Source organism: Lissotriton helveticus, chromosome 3_1, assembly GCF_964261635.1.
Source record: "Lissotriton helveticus chromosome 3_1, aLisHel1.1, whole genome shotgun sequence".
Taxonomy (NCBI): Eukaryota; Metazoa; Chordata; class Amphibia; order Caudata; family Salamandridae; genus Lissotriton; species Lissotriton helveticus.
The window spans coordinates 1,047,466,230-1,047,489,652 of record NC_136061.1 but is presented as its reverse complement, the minus strand read 5'-3'; the positions used below and the strand labels follow the sequence as shown (position 1 = coordinate 1,047,489,652).

Genomic DNA, 23,423 nt, shown 5'->3' with positions numbered 1-23,423 from the left:
GGACTGTGACACTTGGGGTACAGTCTTTGCTTCCATCTACACAAAAACGCACGGTGTTCCATCCATTTCGGTAATACCAGATGTGCTAAAACAAATTCAAGATGAATACGGTCCAGAACCTGCTTTAACTCTTGGTATGAAATTACTAAAAGACTTCAAGCAGGTCTCGGCTATATTACTAGCCAATATAAAGGGTGAAGCAGCAAACGTGGCGATCCGCCAGAGGTTAAAAGAGACAGATATAGCAGACCAACCAGCTGAAATTGCCAGAATCATAGAAAAATCCTATGAAGAACTAGGCAGAGATAGTCTAGGTGGAATACCAGTAAAACCGCAACTGACTACAAGTCCAGAAAAAATATTTTTTAATAATAATAATTCACCAAAAAAGAACTGGGATGGAAACAAACAATCCAATCCTAAAGAAAAGAAATTCCAGCCCAGAGGAAGGTCTCCTAGGCGAAGAGAGAAATCTCCAAACCCGAGACAAAGGTCACCCCAGAGTGAACCCTCTGGGAATAGATATAACCTTAGAAATAGGGATAATATTAAAAAACCTGATAGATATCAAGACATTGATACACGTCCCTCTCAATCTTTTCAGACTTCCTCGCAGAAATCGGAAAGAAGAGGACGATCAGAAGAGCACGCCAAGTCCAAAGACAAGGAACCTGCTCAACTGAAAAAGAAATCACAATTTCCAAAAAAGAAGGTAGCCAGTATCAAGGTAGTTAACAATGCCGAGAATACTGAGGACACAACTGAAAAACGGAGAGTGGGCTCAGACAATGCTAGACAGCGCAGCAGAGGTGACAGCGCAGCAGAGGTGAGCATAGCTCGCAAAGTCCTTATGAATCATCTGGAGACAGTGGACACGAATGAATACCTTCAAGTGGAAACTGCAGATACCAGAGTTAGCAAGCCCCACAAAATATACGAGATAACATTACGTATAGAGGGAGATAAGACTAGGAAAATAAGGGGACTATTTTGGGATAACCTATCCAAGGGTTATGACATCCTTCTAGCTGAAAAAGACTGGCCACCAGAGTTTGTCAGGGAGTGCCCTCATGGCGAAGAAGTAATTATGCCTGCCTTCTCGAATCAAATACCGATTCATAAAAAATATACACTTGCTAGAAAGTGGGCAGTGGCCTTAGCACCTGCTTTATATAAAAATCATGTAGGATGGGATGAGGATTCTCCTCCTCACAAAATCCAGTTAAAATCACAACCTACTGCACAAAGGCAGTACCCAATTAAGCAAGAAGCTAAAAAACAAGTAAATGAAATACTAGATCAACTAGAATACCAGGGGGTGATTGAAACTTGCACCTCACAAATGAACAATCCTTTGTTTCCGGTCTCCAAACCAGACAATTCGTACCGTCTAGTTTTGGATTACCGACACCTTAACACATGTTGCAAAACTTTTGCAGTGCAAAACTCACACAGTGCTGCACTAATGAATAACATAGTGCGCAAAAAATACAAAACAACCTTGGACATCTCCAACGGATTCTTTTGTCAAAACATAGCACCAGAGAGCAGATATTTAACTGCATTCTCAGTAAATGGCACTCAAAAACAATTCTGTCGGTTAGCCCAGGGGTACAAGAATAGCCCGGGGGTATTCTCAGCGAGAGTAACAGAATTACTACAACAATATGATGATGAAGCATTATCTTATGTCGATGACATTTACTTAACAGATGATGACTTGGAGACTCACTTGAAAAGAGTGAACACCATAATACTTGGGTTCGCTGCAGAGGGTTACAAATTCAACTTCAAAAAATCCAGAATTGCCCATCTGAAAATCCAGTACGGAGGATATGAATTATCAAGTATTGCCTGGTTGACAGTCTTTTAAGAACTAGAAGAATTGAAAAATCTAAAATATGAAAAGAGGTATCCTCTGCCAATCGACATTCTGCCTCTACGACATTACGCCTGTGTAATCTATACAGACGGACATGCTCAACCCTCCGTTTGGGGAGAACATGCATACAATCCCACATGTGAGATTACAAAAGAAGTGTGGCACGGAGGTAAACTAAGACCTCTATTAACAAAATCACACTCAGTAGAAACTAATTCAGAACTACAAACTGAAATATTAGCTTTGAAAATGGCGCTAGATAATGCGGATCGCGAATTCCCGACACTTATAGTGTCAGATTCATATTTCTGCGTCAAAGCATATAACAAGGATTTGCAGACCTGGATTCAGAACGGTTACAAAGATGACACAGATGCACCAATAAAGCAGAGACTGCTCTGGGAACAAGTAGCTCTTTTGAAAAAAGAACTACCAAAGACTCACGTGACACACTCACTGAGTCACCAGCGTGATGGCGTTCACGTTGTAGGGAATTCATTGGCTGAAACAGCCGCAGCGGCAGCCAGTAAACCGGCTCCCGTAGATCGGAAAAAGCGTACATTAAAATACATTGACGGCGAAACATTGCTGGCGGTGAAAACGTCATCAAAAGGCGACTGCTCAGCGTTACCGATCAACTATCCACTCAATTACACATACATCATAGATGCAAACTCCATTCCTTTTGCTCGAATCCCTGGAGTGGGGGATAGAGTGATTCCAAACATGGACAGGAGAAACTTGTTAATCGCAGACGCACACATGGGCGAGGGTCTCCGACACCATAAATTAAAAGATTCTCTGGAAGAATTACAATCACGGTACTGGTGGCCAGGCATGAGCCTGCACTACACCATGTTTGTAAAAAACTGCCCAAACTGCAACAGAGATCGCAGTGGGGAGAGAAGCAGTTTAATACCTCGTCGTAGCAAGGCGGATAATATTACCAACAAAAAGAATGGCTTGCGATTAACATATACAGGCTAGTTTCCACTTATAATGTAGATCCACAGCACTCGGCTGACGTCCGGACTGTTATACAAGATTTGCGAGTCTAAATGGCATATACGCTAAGAGCATGCTACGTTCGACCATTTCTTTTTCTTTTTCTCAGGCAATCCAGCCTGGGGGGGGAAAGAATGGCCAAATGAGCACAGCCCAGCGGGAATCTTCTCACTTCCTTCCTGAGGGTATGGGATGGTGTAAAGAAAAAACCAAGACAGAAAGCAATCTATAATAGAAAGGATATTAGGTTCGGGAGCTGGGTGGGTCAAACATCTAATAAGTGTCCAACGTAGTCTAAATAACTTGCCAAGAAATTCTCTGAAGGGATTCAGTCCGTACGAATTATTATTCGGAACTAGGATGTTGATCTCTGACCTTGATAGTCAGACTTCAGTGGTAACAGAAAAAAGCTTTGATGTCAAAGACCGTTTGGCTATTTTGCAGGACTTAAACAAAACAAGAAAAGACCTGAGCAACATACAGTTGAAACAACAGCCAACGACCACTGAAGATTCACCACCTGTCCCAGCAAGACCTGTCTGGATTCCAAAAGTCGGGGATCTAGTCAGGGAGAAGATCGCGGTAAAGAAGGAATTTGGGCCTTCTTACAGAAAAGCAGTTCCTGTCTTGTCTGTCAACGGGACAAGATCAGTTGTACTACCGCCACTTGCTGGAAAAAAGGAGAACCGAGTTGTATCCATCGACCTGGTAAAACCACAACATGTGGCCGATAACAAACAGTAGGCCAAGTGGACTCCCAATAAGTAGCAGAACACCAAGGTTTGCTACCAGTACAGAGGTTCTATCAAAAAGGCTCATCACATTCGAAACGCCTACAGAAGAACAACAAGGACTATGCAACAATGCAATAGAACTAAGACCTCTGAAAACCCAAATAAAAACATTTAGCAGAGACACACCAATCTATACTGAAGTACCAAGTGAAAATGCAAGAAACAAAAATCCTGAACCAATTGGAACAATTGATAGAACTGCATCTGGTTACTTCATCAACTTCGATGATTCCTCTGACGGCTTCAGTGAACAAAAGACACAGCCATCACCAAAATCCTTTAAAGACAAAGCAAAGGAACTTTTGAAACAACTAAAAGAAACATATCTGATTTCTCCATGGATTGAATTTTGGGTGGGTTTTGGTGCATTTATCCTCATACTTTGGCTCATCATGGTATTTACCTTGGGACGCTTCATTGAGGGAAAATATGCTAAAATGGACACAGCAAGTCAGAACATCAACTTGGTCCTCAAACCACACACATCTTCACACGTCGAGAAACGAGAACTTTCTTCAGAACTTTCTTCAGCCAACTTCACAGCAATTCCAATACCTGGTGGGGTAGCCTGGGACAACACTGACTATGAAATTTATGGTCCGGTCGAGATCCTGAAATATCCACACCAAATCAAGATCTCCTTGAGTGACTTTGCAAAACCAAACTCATTTGCTGATGATTGGGACTTTGAAAGTATTAACAATATGATGTCTGACTTAGTAATGTCTGCTAAATTTACAAAACATGATTATTTGCAGGGTTCTACAAATTATGACAGCATGTACTGCTATAACCATTATGGTAACCATTTCTTGCATAAATCTGCACAACCTAGAAATGTTTTAAATTTTAATCAATGGGAACATTGTGCTACACCTCCAAAAGGGAGCTCAAGAACCGTGTATGGCAAATATTCATATTTTTCAGGTTTTAACACAAGTAATGCGGAAACATTTTATTTTAAATTGTCAAACAAGACAGGGACCAAAACCATGATAACCAACACAAAATTGATTTATTCTGACTCATTCTTTGAAAAAATTAATACTTTTGGATTCGATTATTGGGACAAAAATGTTGATTTGAAAAGTGTTTGGGGGACGAAAGAATGGCAAGTACAGGGTTTAGAAGCTTTGTTTAGAGCCTGCATGATCCCAGAACAAATGATATTTTTAAATGACACTGTTCAACAAACCACCTGTCTTGGCTTAGCCAAAATCAAAGATTTAAATAACCCGTCTATTCCAAAGCCAACAATGTTTAGCAATAACTCTGATACAGATGAAGAAATAGACATAAACCATATACTTAACCAAAACAGAACACATCCTGATTGGAAACAATGGTTGATCTGGCCCACAGATACAAATAACTGTCAAGATAGATTCCTGAATAAAACACAGGGTTTCAAAATGACCAGGCCAGACCCTAGATATCCCCAAAGACATCACCCAGGGATAATAACAACCTACAGTGTGGGCAAATTATGCCTTCAATGGCTACAAACTTCCACACTGCCTGAAATTAAGCAACACCTAACTTTACTTACTGATGGTGCTGACTAGCGTGATTTCATACTGGGACCACGCAAACAGCGTCAAAAGCGTTTCATAGCAGCCTCTGTATATGCAGCATACAATGAGGCCTGGAAGGTTACTCAAATTGAGACAGCAGAAAGAATACGGGAAATTGACCGTATTAATTTGGAAAAATCACTTTCTGTAGTGGACAATGGGTTAATGACTCTGTCCTCCAGAATTTTTTCATTGGACAGCATTGTGTCTTCAGCAATCGATATATTATCGCAAGACTTACTGTTATTACAACATGGTCAGTCACAATTGCGTTCTATTGTACAGCTTGGCTGGACGTTACAAAATCTGCGTTCAGGCTACGTGCCTTGGCGTTTAATCAACACAACGTCACTATTCCAAATCTTTAACCTTACTGATAGACAAATTGGTATGGCGCAGAAGGGTGCTGATTATACAATCTTGAGCATTGAAAAACTAGAAAGATTACCAATGACAATGTCAGAACGACCTGTCAGTGAATGGATAATCCACGGAATCATAAATATTCCAATCTCAACCTTCAGGTTTCAATACTGCCAAAAATATATACAGGCTGGCATGTACGAGAAATTGGGAAAGGGGTACCTTAAAACAACATGGAACCTGCCCTATTCACATGCATGTATCAGTAATAAAGGACAGAAAGTGTTTCTTAGTGGCAACAATTGTGCTATGTCACTAAGCGGCACGCTTCTGTGTAACGGTATTAGTTTGCACGGAGCCTGTGAAGGGAATTCATACAACCTTTCATGTCACCAACAAGGCGCACCTGCAACTGAAATAGAACCATTCTTTCAAAGACTCTATAATGGGAGTTACATTCTTATTGTAGACCGCAGATGTTGTAGTCTTATGCCCGGGACTCCTTATCTCGTCACTACGACAGCGAAGGTCAAGTGCTGTGGACGTTCTTTGTTCCCCAGCTCCTTTCCAGACAGGGAGGCGAGGGCATGGCCCAGTTTGAAAATTACTTCTATTCGAATAGACACTTTAAGCAGAATGAAAACAGTGCTTCTTCAGACGCCTACAAGGCTCACGTCATCAAAAGAAACGTATGATCTACAAGTCGCAAGGACGACTGCAGAGATACATACATTATTATCAACTAATTCCCCCGTACACTTCGCGGAAATCCTGAGCGAAATCTTAAATATTTCTGATACCACTGGGGTCTCAAAGGTATTTAAGACAGTATTTTCGATGGCATTAACACCATTCAAAGCCATACTGGGTATTTTTCCAGATTTCGTCCATTCGATTTTTGGCGGACTTCCCCTGATCCTGGGACTAATTGCAGGAATCCTATTCCTAGTCCTTATTTTTCGTTATGGCAACCCATGTCACAGATCAAACCCTGACGACAATGGAAGAAACGATCCTAGCCATTGGATACCGGGACCGGATATCAAAAATCCTGGGACTCTCCCGGCTTAGAGACCTAAACATGACTTGGTTTCTATCATTTCGACCAATGTGGCAAAGGTGTGTTTTACCTGTACTAAGGTGTCTGCTATGCGGAGAAGAATGCGTGTTAGACACCTGTCTGACGCTACAATCGGATGTGCCGGTGGATGCAGATACACTGCTGGTTCCTACCAAGGTTCACGCACTGTGCTGCCCTCAAAGGCTGCCAATTCTGATGACGGCATTCCTGGAATCTTCACCACTGCGATTGAAGAGTAGTGAAGTTCAAGATGAAAGCAGCATCGAACAGGTACGACCTTCTGTCAGCAATGCAAATCAGAATGTCAATGGAGACAATCATGCGCACGAATGCATGGTTACCCCTATTTCCGACTTAGAGGAACTTTCCCATGAAGCTGTTGACAGTTTTTTCGAAAGCCTGAATGATATGATGTTCTCTCCGGAACAGAAATAGAGACTTTTGAGTAAACTCGCACACGGCGTTCCCTGAATTCGGCCTTCAACTTTAAAAATAAAGTCACATGAACAATTACAATCCAGTTCACGGACAGCAACTTTTTTCAGCAAGCCCCTAAAATATTTTTATATATTTTTTTTCCCGGGACACTGATCTTCTGCTTAAAGTAAGAAACTATTCCTAGAGAACTAAGATTTCTATTTTTTTAGATACTTTATAGACTTTATATAGACTTTAGCTGCCCGCTGGTATGTTCACAATATATTTTATGTGATGAAATGGTTTCGACTTTTTTTCTGTATAGCCATATTAAGAGCCATTTCATGTGTATTTCTCATATACCAACAAGCAATAATGCATAACGATGCGTGTTTACTTTTGCATTTAATTCATAGCTTAAGTGCATACAATATATATGACTGCAATTTTTCAGTATATTTGAAAATTTCAAAATGCATTTATGTATTTTGGGGTGGTAAGGTATACACTATACTCTATAGTATGTTGTACTATGTTATACTATGCATAGATTAGTAGATATGACCATAGTTAGCGTGGAGTGGGTGTCGTGTATTTCTATAGGTTCTGAATCGATCCCCCTATTCCTGACCCTATTCTGGTTAAACTACCTAGCTAGTCAACTAACAGTCAGCCCATGAGGCAAGAAATCCCCCATGATGCAGATACCGTTATCTGACGCAGTCACACTACGGCACAGGAACGTGTTATCTGATTAGGTCATAACGCTTGAGATCTAATTAGACAAGCGACATTCCTCCAGCCCCTGATAAGGCATACGACGTTCTCATAACAAATCAAACCTATGACAACCTGGATAATCCGTGCGGCCATTGTTTTGATTTCACAGAGAACTTTAGTAAAGAATGTGCTAACGAGCAAGTCGTATGACATCTTTATTGACGTACCTATGTCCATCCTTACGTCAATCCCGGCACCTTTAAGGTATAAATATTGCCGACCTTGCCCTATGCAAACACACGCGTGGTGACAAGACGGAGCAGCCATACTTGCCGAAGCCGAGAGCAGAAGCAGACCCCGCAGGCAGCAGCCCCGCCTTCCTGACGCGCTGAGAGACGCGCTGCTATCTCAAGCCGAGAGACCCAGCACCGGCGCTTCTGGGCAGCCCTCGCAGGCAGCCTGGAATATCGAGAGCAGAGAAAGAGATACCATTCCTCATTCATCCTAAATTCCAGGTACAGAACTGAATAACCCCTCCTAGAGAATTCTTTAGTTATTCACTTGGCAAAAACAAACTTAACTTAAACTGTAACTTTCTATTCCCGCCCACGTATTAGACTTAGGTCAGGTACACAGGGTAGGCGTATTTAGAAACACCAGTTGAGTACGTTTAGTCAAATGTATATGTGTATGTAAATATATTTTAATCATTTTAAACATCATATGGCTCAGAAACCATATCAATGTTTTTACAGTATTATTTTGTACTATTGCTTTTAACGTATGCACTTTACTTAACTATAAGTATTGCAATAATATCGATCCATTTCTCTTGTACGAGAAAAGAGACTGATCAATAAATAACATCTTTTATTGAACACGCCCGTCTCTTCCTTTTTCTCTACATTCTGATGAGACTAAGAATGCACGTACTGACTGAGTAAAATAATTGCCTTGTGCTCACACGACTCTGGAGATTGACTCTTGATTAGGGGAGAGCAAAGTTGTCATGTTCTATGGTTGTCAGAAACTAAATCCCTTCTTGTCTAATCAGGGAAGTTAATCCTTCCTTGAACATTCGAGAAAGTTTCTAGCGAACTCTGAGCTTAGCTGGCAAACCCAAAAATTAAGTCTAGTATCGACAGTAGTAGACCTAGTTAACGTCTGGCCTAGGCCTTTACTGCTGTAGGTACTATTCCAATGCGCAGAGCCTATTGGGAAAATAGGAGCTACACTACACTATGATAAATATACGTATCAAAAAATGTAAATTATAAATAGGGCTCCCAGTTTTATGGTATTTATTTTTTGACATTGCAGTCTGAATTTATCCATATTTCTTTTTTGCTAATTTTATCTGCATTTCTCCATATTTATGTTGGGTTTTGTGGGAAAATGAAGCAGAATTAGTATATTTACACATTTATTTAACCAATAAATATGCACTCATCCTTGAATGCCTGCCATATTTCAATGCTGTGAACACTTGCAGAAGATAAATCAATGCACTTATATGAAAATATGCGAATTTCAGTATCAACCCTGTGCATATCTACTTCTGTTAAATTCCTTTCCTTTTTAACCCCCTTACCTATCAATCCACACAGCTATTGGCTTGACGGTCATGGCAGACAGTATTAAGAATTACTCAAAAAGCAACCCAATTTCTGTTTTTATCCACATTTTAAAAATAAATACAGACAAGAAAATAAATGTTTTCTGTCTGTATTTATCTGTAAGAGTCAGTATAAACGGAAAACAGGGAGCCTTAATTATAAATCATAATCACATTGTTTTCTGGTTAGAAGTCCTTGATTGGATTTCTATTGTTCTTTACTAGCCACGTAGGTTCCTTCATATAAATATGGTGTTTCCGAACGGCCTCTGACTTGATGCATTGTTTTTACTTTCATATTTGGTCCACTTTTGTTTATCCTGGACGCAAATGATCAGAGGGGCAACATGACTTCAATCTTCGTGAAAGTGATAGAATGCACTCCCTTTGTTAGTTTTCATTATTAAAATGTGCTATGTTATGTGTTCATATAATTAGGGAAGTGTTTAGCACGTAGATGCATGTAGGGTATATTTAAGTTGAGGGCATGGGATACATATTTCTTTGATGTTTATTGGTGGAGTCGGTTTTCAAAGTCACGTGGTTGGTTTAAACTACCGCGGGTAGTTGAACTAGACGGGTCACGTTCAGAGATCAGATTTAGTTAGTCACGAGTTGCTTTGCATTGTGCATTATCGCGCAGTAATCAGGCCACACTGCTGTTTAAAGCGCAAAAGGCCATTTATTAGGACCAGGCTGCACAAACATAAACAACCCCAAAACACATTAATCAACAACAACATCCCCCACAATATCAACTCAAACTTCATACACTCCGGACTCACCTTCCGTTCCATTCCATGACCCATTCTGTTCTTCATCCCTTTCTTCAGATCTCTCTTAGCATTCTGGCATTACATTCATGCCACCAGTCTCCCCCCCCCCATCATTCACTCTTCCCCCCCACGAGTGGTGGGTGCTCCCACTAGTGACTCCCCCACCCTTCCCAAATACCACCAACCCAGCAGCCCGTCCTAAACTGGCACGCTCAGCCAACCCTACCCCTGAGCCCTAATAACTGTAGGGTGGGTGGGAGGCCTCAAATTCACTACCCACCCGACGATGCCAGAATGCAGGAAGAGGAAGTCGCCTTTCCCTCCTGCATTCTTATACCCACCCCCTTAACCACACACCCGTAACCCAGCCTGGCCCTCCCCGCGCGAACGACCCCGGGGGAAGACTAGACTGCATCTTCGCTTCCCCCGGGGCCCTGCATTGTGCTACGGAATATAATTGAGACGGTTGCACTGCCGGTTATATTGTTGGGATATTGCAGGTATAAACTTATTCTTAAAATATTGTGTGTTAAAACAAAGGGGGTGGATGGGTTTGTTGTTATTTTATTAATTATTTCTCAATAATTATTTTGTAATGGTTGTTTTTTAATGATGGGTATTTACATTTAGGAGAGCGGGGAAGCGCGTTATAAATGATGTCATTTTTATTTGTTCCTGCACAGAGAGATGCACAGCAATGGCGGTACCATACAACACATTTGACAGTTATTGATGGATTGCACTTAGTACAAGGGTTATAAACATGTTGAGTTGACAATTGCTGTTAACTAAACGTGGAAGTGATGTTTGTTTTAACTTTATAGCTACTTTTGAGGAAGGGCTGTTTTTAGCCACAAATGCATTGTGTAATTATGAGCAAGGCTGTCTGGGACTGCGTGTTCCCACGTACTATTGAGAACGGACTGGATAGGCATTTCCTCAGCATTTGAAACAAGCATTGGCAAAGCCAATAGGTCTCGCAATGGCTTTGCTTTGTTTAAAAAAATGTTTATTATATACTGATCTGAGTTGAATTAGTAAATGAAAAGCATTGGGATTCTGGAATGCCCAAAAAAAGCAAACCGAAGCCAAGACAACCATTTTTAAGAACAGAGGCACAAGATTGTGTGCTTTTCTGCCCAGATCAGGACCAACCACCAAAAACAACAAAAAAACAATTGATGGACAGAATGCAGAACAATGTCATACATTCACCCAGTACAGAGACCTGGGCCTAAATCCATCATTGTTTTGCTCACCATGACATTCCAGTTTGGACCCAGCCACATGCAAATCAGTCTTGACCCTGTGCCCCAATGGGAACAGTCCAGCCCGAACTGCCAGGCCAGGTCCTCCCTGGAGTGGAAACAAGCATCGTAGGACCGGTTTCGGGCTTTCAGCCCTCGTCAGCCAGGATAGCTTGACTCCAGTGGAATGGAGAGCACAGGACCCACGTCTGGGCATACCCGTCCCACTCGGTGTGACAAATGCAAAAAGAACAATTGATGGACAGAATGCAGAACAATGACATACATTCACCCCAGTACAGAGATCTGGGCCTAAATCCATAGTTTTTTTGCTCACCATGCCTTTCCAGTTTGGACCCAGCCATATGCACATCAGTCTTGTCCCTGCACCCCAATGGGAGCAGTCCAGCCAGAACTGCCAGGCCAGGTCCTGCCTGGACTGGAAACAAGCATCCTAGGACCTGTTTCGGGCTTTCAGCCCTCATCACCCAGGATAGCTTAACTCCAGTGCATGGAGAGCATGGGACCCACATCTGGGCATACCCATCCCACTCGGGGTGACAAATGCAAAAAGAACAATTGATGGACAGAATGCAAAACAATGTGATACACTCACCCCAGTACAGAGATATGGGCCTAAATGCATCATTTATTTGCTCACTATGCCATTCCAGTTTAGACCCAGCCATATGCAAATCAGTCTTGACCCTGCGCCCCAATAGGAACAGTCCAGCCCGAACTGCCAGGCCAGGTCCTCCCTGGACTGGATACAAGCATCCTAGGACCGGTTTCGGGCATTCAGCCCACATCAGCCAGTATAGCTTGACTCCAGTGGCATGTGGAGCACGGGACCCACGTCTGTGCATACCCGTCCCACTCGGGGTGACAAATGCAAAAAGAACAATTGATGGACAGAATGCAGAACAATGTCATACATTCACCCCAGTACAGAGATCTGGGCCTAAATCCATTGTTATTTTGCTCACCATGCCATTCCAGTTTGCCAACCACCTGCAGCACTGTGGAATCACCCCCCTGGCTTTGGGGTTGAATAGAAACAAACCTCTCTTACCTGTTCAGCGCAGATGATGCACCTCTTCCCCAGGCAGTTATGGCTGTGTGGGTCACAGGTGAGCACAGGAGGGTGGCAGGAAGAAAGACAACATGGACAGCAGGGGAGGGGGACGGGAGCAAAGGGAATGCAGACAACAGGAGGGGGCGGAATAAAAGACAAACAAACAACAGGGAGGGGTACTGGAGCAAAGGGAATACGGACAACGGGAGGGAGGCAGGAAAAAAGACTACACGGACAACAGGGAGGGGGCGGGAGCACAGGGAATTCTGACAATGGGAGGGGCAGCAGCAAAATGAACAAGGATAACGGGAGGGGGGAGAGGAAAGTAAAAGACAACAGGAAATTACTAAAGGAGCAGAGGCAAAAGAAAAAGTAGTGTGGGTACCAACACATATGGCCCGTATCGAAAGGATCCATGCAGCAGGGGCAAACGCCAGGACAGAAACAGCCTAAAGGCGGGACAAATGATACCCTAGGCGTAGCAGGTGTAGTGCCTCTATGTATATTGCTGCGGAGTTAAAAAAAACTCTGTGGAAATACGCTACGCTCCCTCCCCCTCCCAAAGTCTTTAAAAATGTAAAAGAAGCCACTTACCTGTTGTCTGCCGCCTCCCCTGCCTGGCCACTTTCTCTTCCCTGCTGCTCGCATCCTTCTGTAATTAAAAAAACACTACGTTGTACGTCTGATGGGCATGCGCACGTCAGACGTTCAACGCAGTGTTTTTTTAATTACAGAAGGACTCGAGGCTGCGAGGAGCAGGGAGATCGCGGCCAGGCAGGGGAGGCGGCAGACAACAGGTAAGTGGCTTCTTTTACATTTTTAAAGACTTTGGGAGGGGGGAGGGAGCGGCTAACTCCGCTCCGCCATGGAGGTGGAGTTTTTGCCTACTCCGCGTTCGCCACAGAGTGCAGATTAGGCAAATCTCTGCAAACTGTGGTAAATAAATAATTAATTACCGGTACTATTTTTTAATACAATCAATAAAACAGGTAGCTCAATAAATAAGAGTCAGGATTCGAGGTATCTTGAGTCGACAGGCTTTAATCAGGCATAAAGGACAGGAACAGGACAGCCTGCAATAGTACGGGATGGCAGCTGCCAGGGAAGGGACAAGGGAAACTGGGTAACTTTTTGTAACAGTTCACAGTATATATATCAAAACAATTGCATTACATTCAATACAGTAGGCGTAGCAGTAGGCGTTTCTTGTAGCAGTCGCGAAAGATAAGGGCAAAATGATGTAACAAGAAGGCGTGTACAGGGCGTATACATAGACATGTGATGTAAACGTAACAGAAGTGTCATAAACGGGGCGGAAACATGGAGGGGGCTACCTGAGCAGCTGGGACCTTTAACCTAGTGGTGCGCGCAAACGGGCAATGACGTGTTACCAGGGAGAACTGGGGGCTATGACTTCTGTGCTAGAAGAGGAGACTAAAGTCTGGAGTGTCAGAGCGACATGTACCTAAGGCATATCTGGTATCTGGTGTTTGGAGTACATATTGATAGAATCCAAAAGTTATCAGGGCAAAGGCTACTAGACACTAAGACTGGTGCGTGCATAATTCTACATGTATTGCGTGTGCTAGGAATATTCTATGAATATTAATACAGTATTTCTCTTACATGGAGACATAAAGGCTAGACCATGACGGAAACTATTGATGCGGTGCAGTAGCTTAGGAATGCAGAGAAGGAGGGCTGGACTGATAACTAGAAGCATAACATATTCTTGGCAGACTGGGAGGCAGAGCCAGGCCGAGCCGGGCACTATGAGGCAGAAAGTAAGTGAAGGGTCAGGGATGCAGGTGGGGGCTGTATCGCTCCTCCGAGTGGGTTCAGGAGACAGGAGCTGAATCTGGTGTCCGGGCCCTTTTGAGGCCTAGAAACGGGGACAATTCAATGAATTAACGTGCACACTGTAAAATGTGGCAACGTAGGTTTACATAGGCCTAATATTCGTTGCTTTCACGAGGACTGGAAACTGGCATACTAGAGATGGACACAACTGTAATTGCGTCTTTAATCGCTCCTAGGGGGATATATGCATATCGATCATGCACATATAGCATAATATGGGGAACACGTAGGCACATATAACATGGCAAAATTTACTTTTCCACATTCCCTCCTTGTGCCCTACGTTTCCATCAGGAAACATCAATATTCATGATACCATCTATCATTTCATATAGCATCATTTGCTCGTCTCGAATTGTCTTGGAACGGGATTTAGGACTAGGAATACAAGAGGTAGCACACATGCCGCAAATCGCAGGGCCACATTGTATACAGAGGCAGCAACTGAATATGATCATTACTGCAATACCCAGGAATGACAATACTTTCCATCCCCAGGCAGATATGATACTCCAGAGCCAACCGGACCATGTCCAGGTGCCTGGATTCTGGTGTAACTGATGGGCAATTTTATGAAGTCTGGTTATAGCTGAATAAACAGACGGCGCGTTATTAGGAATGAAAATGCAGCAACTAGATCCGATGACTCTACATGCTCCTCCTCTATCGGCCAGGATGACGTCAAGAACGAGATGATTTTGGAGCACGACAAATCTCATAGCAGATTGCTCTTCAGTTAAGTTACCTAGAGCAGAAGTAGTCTCATTTACTACAGCTTCAAGGGTTCTGGTTAACCTACGTATTAACTTACTATTCTGGATAGGTCCTATAAAGAAGAAGAAACCTTTATTGAAGTCTTGATACTGTTCTAGAGTAGTTTCAGTTTGATCGACAATTGGGGACTCGATCTCCCTTCTATGTCTGACGTGTACTAGATGTGTGTTTCTGTGATAATCGGATGGGGCTAGAAAAACTGGTGGCAGTAGGAAGGCAATGTAACATGTTCCATCCCAATCGAGGGGCAGACGAACATATGCGGTCTGACCACAAACAAAATAAGAATGACGTGAGGCTTTGAAGATAGATTTCCCACTGTCACTATACTCGACAGTAGTAGTACAATCACTATGTCCCACATGTGCGGAACCATTCTTTCTGACACATAATTCGCCTTTGACTGGTAGTACTGAAATAGCAGGCAAATCTGGAGTAGTATCGGACTGAACATTCAGGACCATGAAATTCGAAGAATAATTACCTAAATCATACACTTCATATTCTAGATCTAACCCTGTTCTATGGGAAAGACCCTGCTTGTCTGGAAAACATGTTCTATTCAGAAGGGACATATCATTAGAGGATGACGTTAACGTGGACCATGCTCCACACGAACCATTATGTGAGAACGGATAAGGAAAGAGTGGCAGAACTCCCTTCGGTGTCTGGAAAGGGGGGAGTCGACCACACACCCAACAATTAGTGGCATTGCTGGTCTGGTGTGAATAGTGTAACATTCGGATGAATGTGTTATTTCGCATAGCAAGACGATAGGATAGCTCGTGAGGAGGCAGATCACTAAATGTGTGCTCTACTGTGGCATTAGAAAACATATGTACATGTGAAACTGGAAAACATAAATGTAATGCATAACTTGTGCAGGTAACCATAAGACTCAAAAATAATAGAAAACATAGAACAATAATACATCTTTTAGAGTTTTGACTAACTCTCTCACTGTGGGGGTCTATCTCATACATGTCAGAAACCTGTCTAACCGTTTCACCCGAGAGGGACTTAGACAATTAAACTGGCTGACTTATTTTACTAGACCTGAGTTTATCTTTATACTCCTGCTGCGGAGTTTTCTCTAACAGGGAGGCTTGAGTTCAGAGTCTGTTTTTAGGCAGTCTTTAGGAATAAGGCAGTCCTTAGCAAAAGTCTTTTCTCGTAATCCATGGAACTTCTTTATATGGCTCAGGTGGACCCACCCCTTCCTGCCCTCGAGTTTAACCGCGGTCCTTGTTGTTAGCAAGATCATGCGAGGCTCCTTCCAGCGGGGCTCCAGCGGACTTGAACGATCAAAATTTCGGACGAATACGAGATCACCGGGAACGACTTCATGCGGTTTCACCTCGGTGTTGTCTGGAAATGCGGCGGCAACCTGTGAACGACAAGAGTGTAGGGCAGACATCAAGGAAGCTAGGTAATCTGTCAGCATATTACTGGAAACATCTGTAATACTGCGGGGTCTAGGTGTACCCCACATGTTTGGGGGGCGGCCGAATACGACCTCATACGGGGACAGACCTGATCTGGAATGTGCAACCATCCTCATATAGAATAATGCAACTGGTAGAGCTACTAGCCAGTCTACACCTTTTTCTCTACATACTTTTGCTATGCGGATTTTCAAAGTTTGATTATGTCTCTCTACGAGACCGGCTGCTTCAGGATGGCGTACACAATGGAACTTCCACTGGTACCCTAACAGAAGGGAAACATGTTTCATGAGCTCGGATGAGAATGGCTGGCCGTTATCTGAATACACGACCCTAGGGAGTCCATAGCGGGGAAAGAACTCACGAACCAACTGCCTGGCAGTGGTCGCGGCTGTATAATCTGGAACTGGATATGCTTCTGTCCACCTGGACAAAGCGCATACAACTACGAGAACATACTTGAAACCTCGACATCGCTCCATCTGAATATAATCCATCTGGAGGACTTCAAAAGGGTGGTCAGGAGGTTGGAATCCACCTTGTTCCACCGGGACACTTTTACCTGGGTTGAACTGACAACATATCATACAGGTACGGACTTTCTGCTTGGCTGCAGCTCGTAAATGCTTGTTGAACCAAAGGTTCTGAATACTGTCTAACATAGCTTTTTCTCCTAGATGTGCTGGACTATGTGCGGTATTAATAATGACTTGAACCATAGAGTCGGGGAGAAACCATGTGGCTTTTCCCTTCGTCAACCATCCTTGATCTGTCTGGACCCCTCCTTGTTCGGACCATTTCTTGATTTCTTCGGGAGTAGCATGTAACTGTATGTCTATGACATCTTGTGTAGGGTCCTTAACTGTCATACAAGTAGTCTGATCTGGAGTAAGTGTCGGTGTCGTGTTAACTGGAATGTCTGGAATCTGAGCTGTAAGCTTGGCTGTGCGATCTGCTAAATCGTTACCTTGGGAAATGATGTCAGTAACTTTCGTATGTGCCTTGCACTTCATGATAGCGATAGCTGTCGGTAAATGTATTGCATCTAACAGAGCTTGAATGAGGAGACCATGCTGAATCTTGGTTCCATGAGAAGTCATGAAACCTCGTTCTTGCCAGAGCACTCCAAAGTCGTGTACGACTCCGAATGCATAACGTGAATCTGTATATATGTTTACTTTCAGGTTCTTGGCACGTATGCAGGCTTGGGTCAGAGCTACCAGCTCTGTTGCTTGAGCAGACAGGGTGTCAATACGATGTGTTTCTATAACTTCGGTGTCAGTAGTCACTGCATACGCGGCTACTAGTTCTCCTGTACTCGTTCTCATACATGAACCATCCACATAAAGTGTCAGGTCAGGATCAGGTAATGCAATATCTTTCAAGTCTTGTCTTGGCTTTGTCATAGTGTTAACAACTTCCACACAGTCATGTGTGGCAGGATTTGAAGTAACTGACGGTAACAGTGTAGCAGGATTTAGAATGTTGCAGCGTCTGATTTCTATGTGTGGCTGGAACAGTGTAAGTTCATAACCTGTTAAACGTGCAATTGTCAAGTGCTGAGTCTGTGTTCGGTTTAAAAGAACTTCCACGGAGTGTGGAACTTGTACTGTCAGGGAATGTCCTAACACTATGGAATCACTTTGTCTGATAGCTAGAGCTGTGGCTGCAACTGACTTGAGGCACGCAGGCAGAGCCTGGGCCACTGGATCTAATGTGCTCGAAAAATAAGCACAGGGCTTGTATTGTCCTGCTTGATCTTGTGTGAGAACAGATAATGCAGTACCATCACGTTCTGTAACAAAAAGTGTAAAAGGCTTACTGTAGTTGGGTGTTGCTAGAACAGGTGCTTGACATAAGGCTTTCTTTAATTCATTGAAAACAAGTGTATGTTCCTGGGTCCAAGGGAGGACAGTCGATACGGCTGCCTCCTGTGTCGTTAACTGTATCAGTGGCTTGGCTAGAAATGCATACTGAGGAATCCTTTGTCTGCAGTAAGAAGTGAGGCCGATAAAAGCTCGTTCCTCCTTCTGTGTCTTGGGCTGTGGAAGACTCGCTATTAACTGGATACGGTCAGGTGTCAACTGCCTACCCCACTTGGACAGTAAGTGTCCCAAGTATACCACTTGCTGGACACAGAATTGCAATTTAGAAGGGGACACCTTGTGCCCCTGCTCGGCCAGGAAATACAGAACCGTAAGTGACGCACGCTCGCAGTCACGTTCAGAACGGGCTGTGATCAGTAGATCATCGACATACTGGAGCAGGGCAGTGTCAGTTGGCATGCGGATATTGTCTAGTTGTCTCTTAAGTGCTTGACTGTAAATACTAGGACTTTCTGTAAAACCTTGAGGAGCTCGTGTGAATTTATAGCTTCTTCCATTTAAACAGAAACCGAAAAGGTACTGGCTGTCTGGATGAATGGGGACACTGAAAAATGCATTCTTGAGATCGATAACTGTGAAAAATGTAGCTTCAGAATCAATGACTGTCAAAAGGGATGAAATATCTGGGACTACTGGATACTGAGGAATGATACATTTATTAAGCTCTCGAAGGTCAATCACTAATCGATATACTGGAGGTGCATTTGGATCAGTACGTTTCAGGACTGGAATGATAGGAGAATTACATACATTGGAGTCAGTTTCTACAACCACTCCTTGAGCAATAAGTTCATCAATAATTCTGGATAAGGCTGCTACAGCCTCAGATGGCAATTTGTACTGTCTGATTCGTGGTAAAACTACACCTTGCTTGAGGGTCACACGATGGGGTGTGATATGCATACAACCTACATCAGTTGGACCTTGCGCCCATAAATGCTGTGGTACATTCAATAATCTTGGATCAAAATCACGTAATACATAATGACCTTTAAAGTCTCTCAAAAACAATCGGACCCCTTCTGGGGAGCAGCAAATTACTGCTCCTAATTCTTTTAATGTCTTGATGCCTAACAAATTTTCTGGACATGATTTCGTGAGTAACAAATCAGTGGTTCGGGACAAGGGACCAACTTCTAGAGTAATTGGTTTCGAAATTTCATTAACAATTGGCTTTCCTGAAAATCCAAGGGAAACATTTTTAGAGCCTGAGAGCGGAGCCCCTGGAACCTCGTCATGACTGATGGTAGTCCTACTTGCCCCTGTATCAATCAAAAACTTTCTGTCTTTCCCTAATACTTGACTGTGTACATAGGGACCCTCTTGATCTACAGGTATCTCGATGAGAGGCAAGCCTACCTCCCTCTCTAGGCTGTTTCATGAATACGGCTGATAATCTGGATACTCTGTCTGAGCATACTGGTACATCTGCTGTGTAACATGCTGTGTTGCAGCGATAGGCTGCGGTGCTGGAACTGTCAGTTGTGCATTCTGTGGTGGCTGAGAAGTCTGTGAAACTTGTTCTTGTCTAGGCGGACGTGGTCTTTCTTTAGTCTTACCAGTAGCTATGTTGTGTTTCAGAACTGCACACTCGTTTATAAAATGACCTGGCTGTTTACAATAATTGCAGGTCCCTTTAACGGGAGCTGTAGGATGACTGGCTTGATTCGGACCCCTCTTCTGACTGTCTTGTGGAACAGATTGTGCAACTAATACTTTCATTTTCGTGTCTTTCATACGTCTTCTTTCGTGTTCTTGCTCTTCCCTGATTCTGTTCTGGTGATACTGGAGCATTTGTAACATTTGTGACGGAGTATTAGCTTGCCAGGTACTTTCGACTTTCAATACTCGATTTTTAACTTGTGGTAAAGAATTCTCGACTAGTTTGGTAACAAAAAGATGAGGGTACGATTCACTACTTGTTTTCAGACCACTGTTAATAATAAAACATTTTTCGAATCTAGAATAAAAATCACTAGTGTCTTCATCTTGTTTCTGTTTACAGGCTGAGATTGCATCCCAATCTTCCTTTTTCGTGGTTAGTAATCTTGGCAAAACCTGTATCAATAACTCGGGCAATTCTTTAACTTCACCCCCAAGACCGGTACCTGGTACTCGTGAATTTTCTTCAGCTTCTAGAGCTGTCCAATCAATCTTTTTCTCTCCCACCTCCCATTCTTTTTCCTTGAGTTTTTCATATACCCCTGCGGGCAACAAGACCTTTAACATTTTAATGATATCAGGATACGTGTATTCTCCCATACGGAGCATGTCTTTTAATTCACGGTGGAACCCTGCTGGATCTTTATCGTGACAGGGAATTAACTTCTTCATCTCTAAGAGTTCCATCTTTGTGATAGGGGTGTAAACAAATACTCGTTCTAGTTCACCACCCGCTGTCCTAACTGGGTGTACTTCTCGTAACGGATGCTGTCTATCTATGCAAAATGATTTACTTTCTGGAGGTGAAACATGAACAAAATGTGGATTTAAAAACGTTCGATATTTGTGGCGCTGTTCTAGAATGATACTAATTAAATCAGTACCTAAACCTCTCCATCTATACTGGAGTAACTCGTTCAATACATCATGTAACGGACCTGGATCAGAATGCTGTCCCTCATACAGTGTAATGAGGTGCTGGATCATATACATACCCACCAGTCGCTGCTCGGCTGGGGGCAGTTTCAGAAACATTTGTGCCACTATTTCGTCTGGAAAAGTGGTAGAATCAGTAGTCCACCGGACTGCTGATCGGGCTAATTCTTGTTCATGCATGGTACTAAGTTCACTATAACCGATTCGTGATTTCAGAATGTGATCGGTAGCTTGGAATACTTGCTCAAGAGAACCTTGTTCTGGTGCTGGAGGAGGGAAAACTTTCTTGTGATCTAGGCGTGAATGTCGGTCGGGAAGTCTAGTTCTACCTACATACGCTATTCTGGAGGGATTCTCGTCGTCTACCTCTTCATTATCAGAGTTGTCTTCTTTCTCGGTTACTCGTGCTGCTTCTCGTTTCTCGTGTAACTTTATTATTTCCCTACGGATTTTCTTGTACATACTCTCTATACAGTTCTGTGTCTTGTGTCTTCCCTCGGCTATATGGTCACTCCACCTGGTCAGGACCTTCATTTCTTCCGGATCTTTATCCGGATAATCTTGTTCCCTTATTAAACAATTAATTAGAAACTTTAAAAGCATGAGCTGAATCTCGACTTTTCTTTGAATCATGGCATCGCCAATACTTTCTGGATCTACTCCTGTACGGATGAAACGATATATTCTGTCTAGATAACCTTTCATATTCGGCAGGGTGTCCAAATATTCGGTCACCCGTCTTACACGCAATGAATACAGGACCATATCATCATCGCCTGGGACCGGATCATAACGGCATTCGGTAAGTGCTCGCTTGATATCTGCAACTGACTGAAGTTTGGGCGAACGCTGTAACGCTCGTGCATGTAGCTCGAGTAGTGTGATACGTCTGGGTTGAGGCGGGGTTCCAGGAGGACTTCCCCCCGTGGCCCCTAGACTAGAATCGTCAACGGGTACTGTACGTGCTGGGAGAGTGACTGATGTAGCGGGTACATGTACTGTAGGCTGGACCGGGGGTGCCGTAACAGGTGCTGCAACGGGTGCCCCGGTGGCTGGAGGAACAGGAATTACATTATTTACGGGAGCTGGCGGAACAGGATTTGCATATTCCGGGACTGTATCGTCCAAATAGGACGAGAGAAAAATATCAGCTGCGGTCGGTTTGTGACGTAGCTTAATCGGAACTAATGGCGGCGGAAAATTACATGGTGCTTCCGGGGTTGCTTTTGGCAAGCCCTCGGCAAGAAGAGGATACATACCCTTAATAAGGGCATTTCTCTGTCTTTCTGACTGTTCTGCTTTAACTCGTTCACCTACTTCGATTAATTCCCTTTCTTGGGCTTTTTCTGAGGATTCCCTACTTAATTCTGTTTTTCTGATTTCTTTTTCGGTTCTTCTATGAGATTCTTTGCGCCATAACTCGATGGCATCTTTCTGGGACTGTCTGGATTTCTTTTTCCATAATGCTTCTTCTACTCGCATGATGCACTCGGCATCCCATGTACCTGATACAGGCCATCTATATTTCTCTTCTAATTCCTTGGTGTAGTCCACCCATAAGTCTAGATATAATATGGCACTTAAGCCATGCTTATGATACATAAAATGACCTGGACTGTCCCTAGGCGGGACAGGAACTGCTTCCTCTAATAACCCTTTTCTGGTTTTTAACTGACGTAACTTGGAGAATAGAGGCATTGTCTAGGCTGGAATCTGGACACAATACAATACACGATAAACACAATAATGACTGGAAAAACAAATCATTCATACCACGACATTGAAAACACATTAAACAACATTTAAAATAACAGTTCGGACAGAATATTACCTGATATACTGAGAACAGAACACATGAATTTCTCGAGAACGGAACTTACTAGAATTACTAGATGCACTGCTAAACAGTACAAAACTTACCGGTCCCATAAAGAGACACGTCAGGACCCGCATCCACCTAGGTGGACACTTCATGTTGGATCTGTGTACCCAAACCCACGGACCAGAGACAAATTAATTGACCCTGTCTAGATACTACCCCAGCAACGGTACTCACCGGGCAGCAAGAACGGAAGGCCTCGGACTGGACTGGACTGCTACGACGACGGACTACGAACTTCGGACTTCAGTTACAGGTGGGCCTCCGGATACCTCGGACCTTGGACTCTCGGCTTGGGCTCTGGTCGGGACTCGCCGCGTTCCTCACCGCCTCGTCTGGATGCTGGACCGCAACCTCCGTCTCCTCCGTGGGCCTGAGGGATACTTGAAGCAGAAATATCTGCACGTGCACGGTATGGTTCCGTCACGGCTG

General features: G+C 43.4%; 1 protein-coding gene across 2 annotated transcripts in view; it reads left to right on the top strand.

Annotated features, from left to right (window-relative positions):
• KLHL23 (kelch like family member 23) overlaps positions 1-23,423 on the top strand; it is a 130,474-nt gene that overhangs the window by 26,756 nt on the left and 80,295 nt on the right. The window lies entirely within an intron of this gene.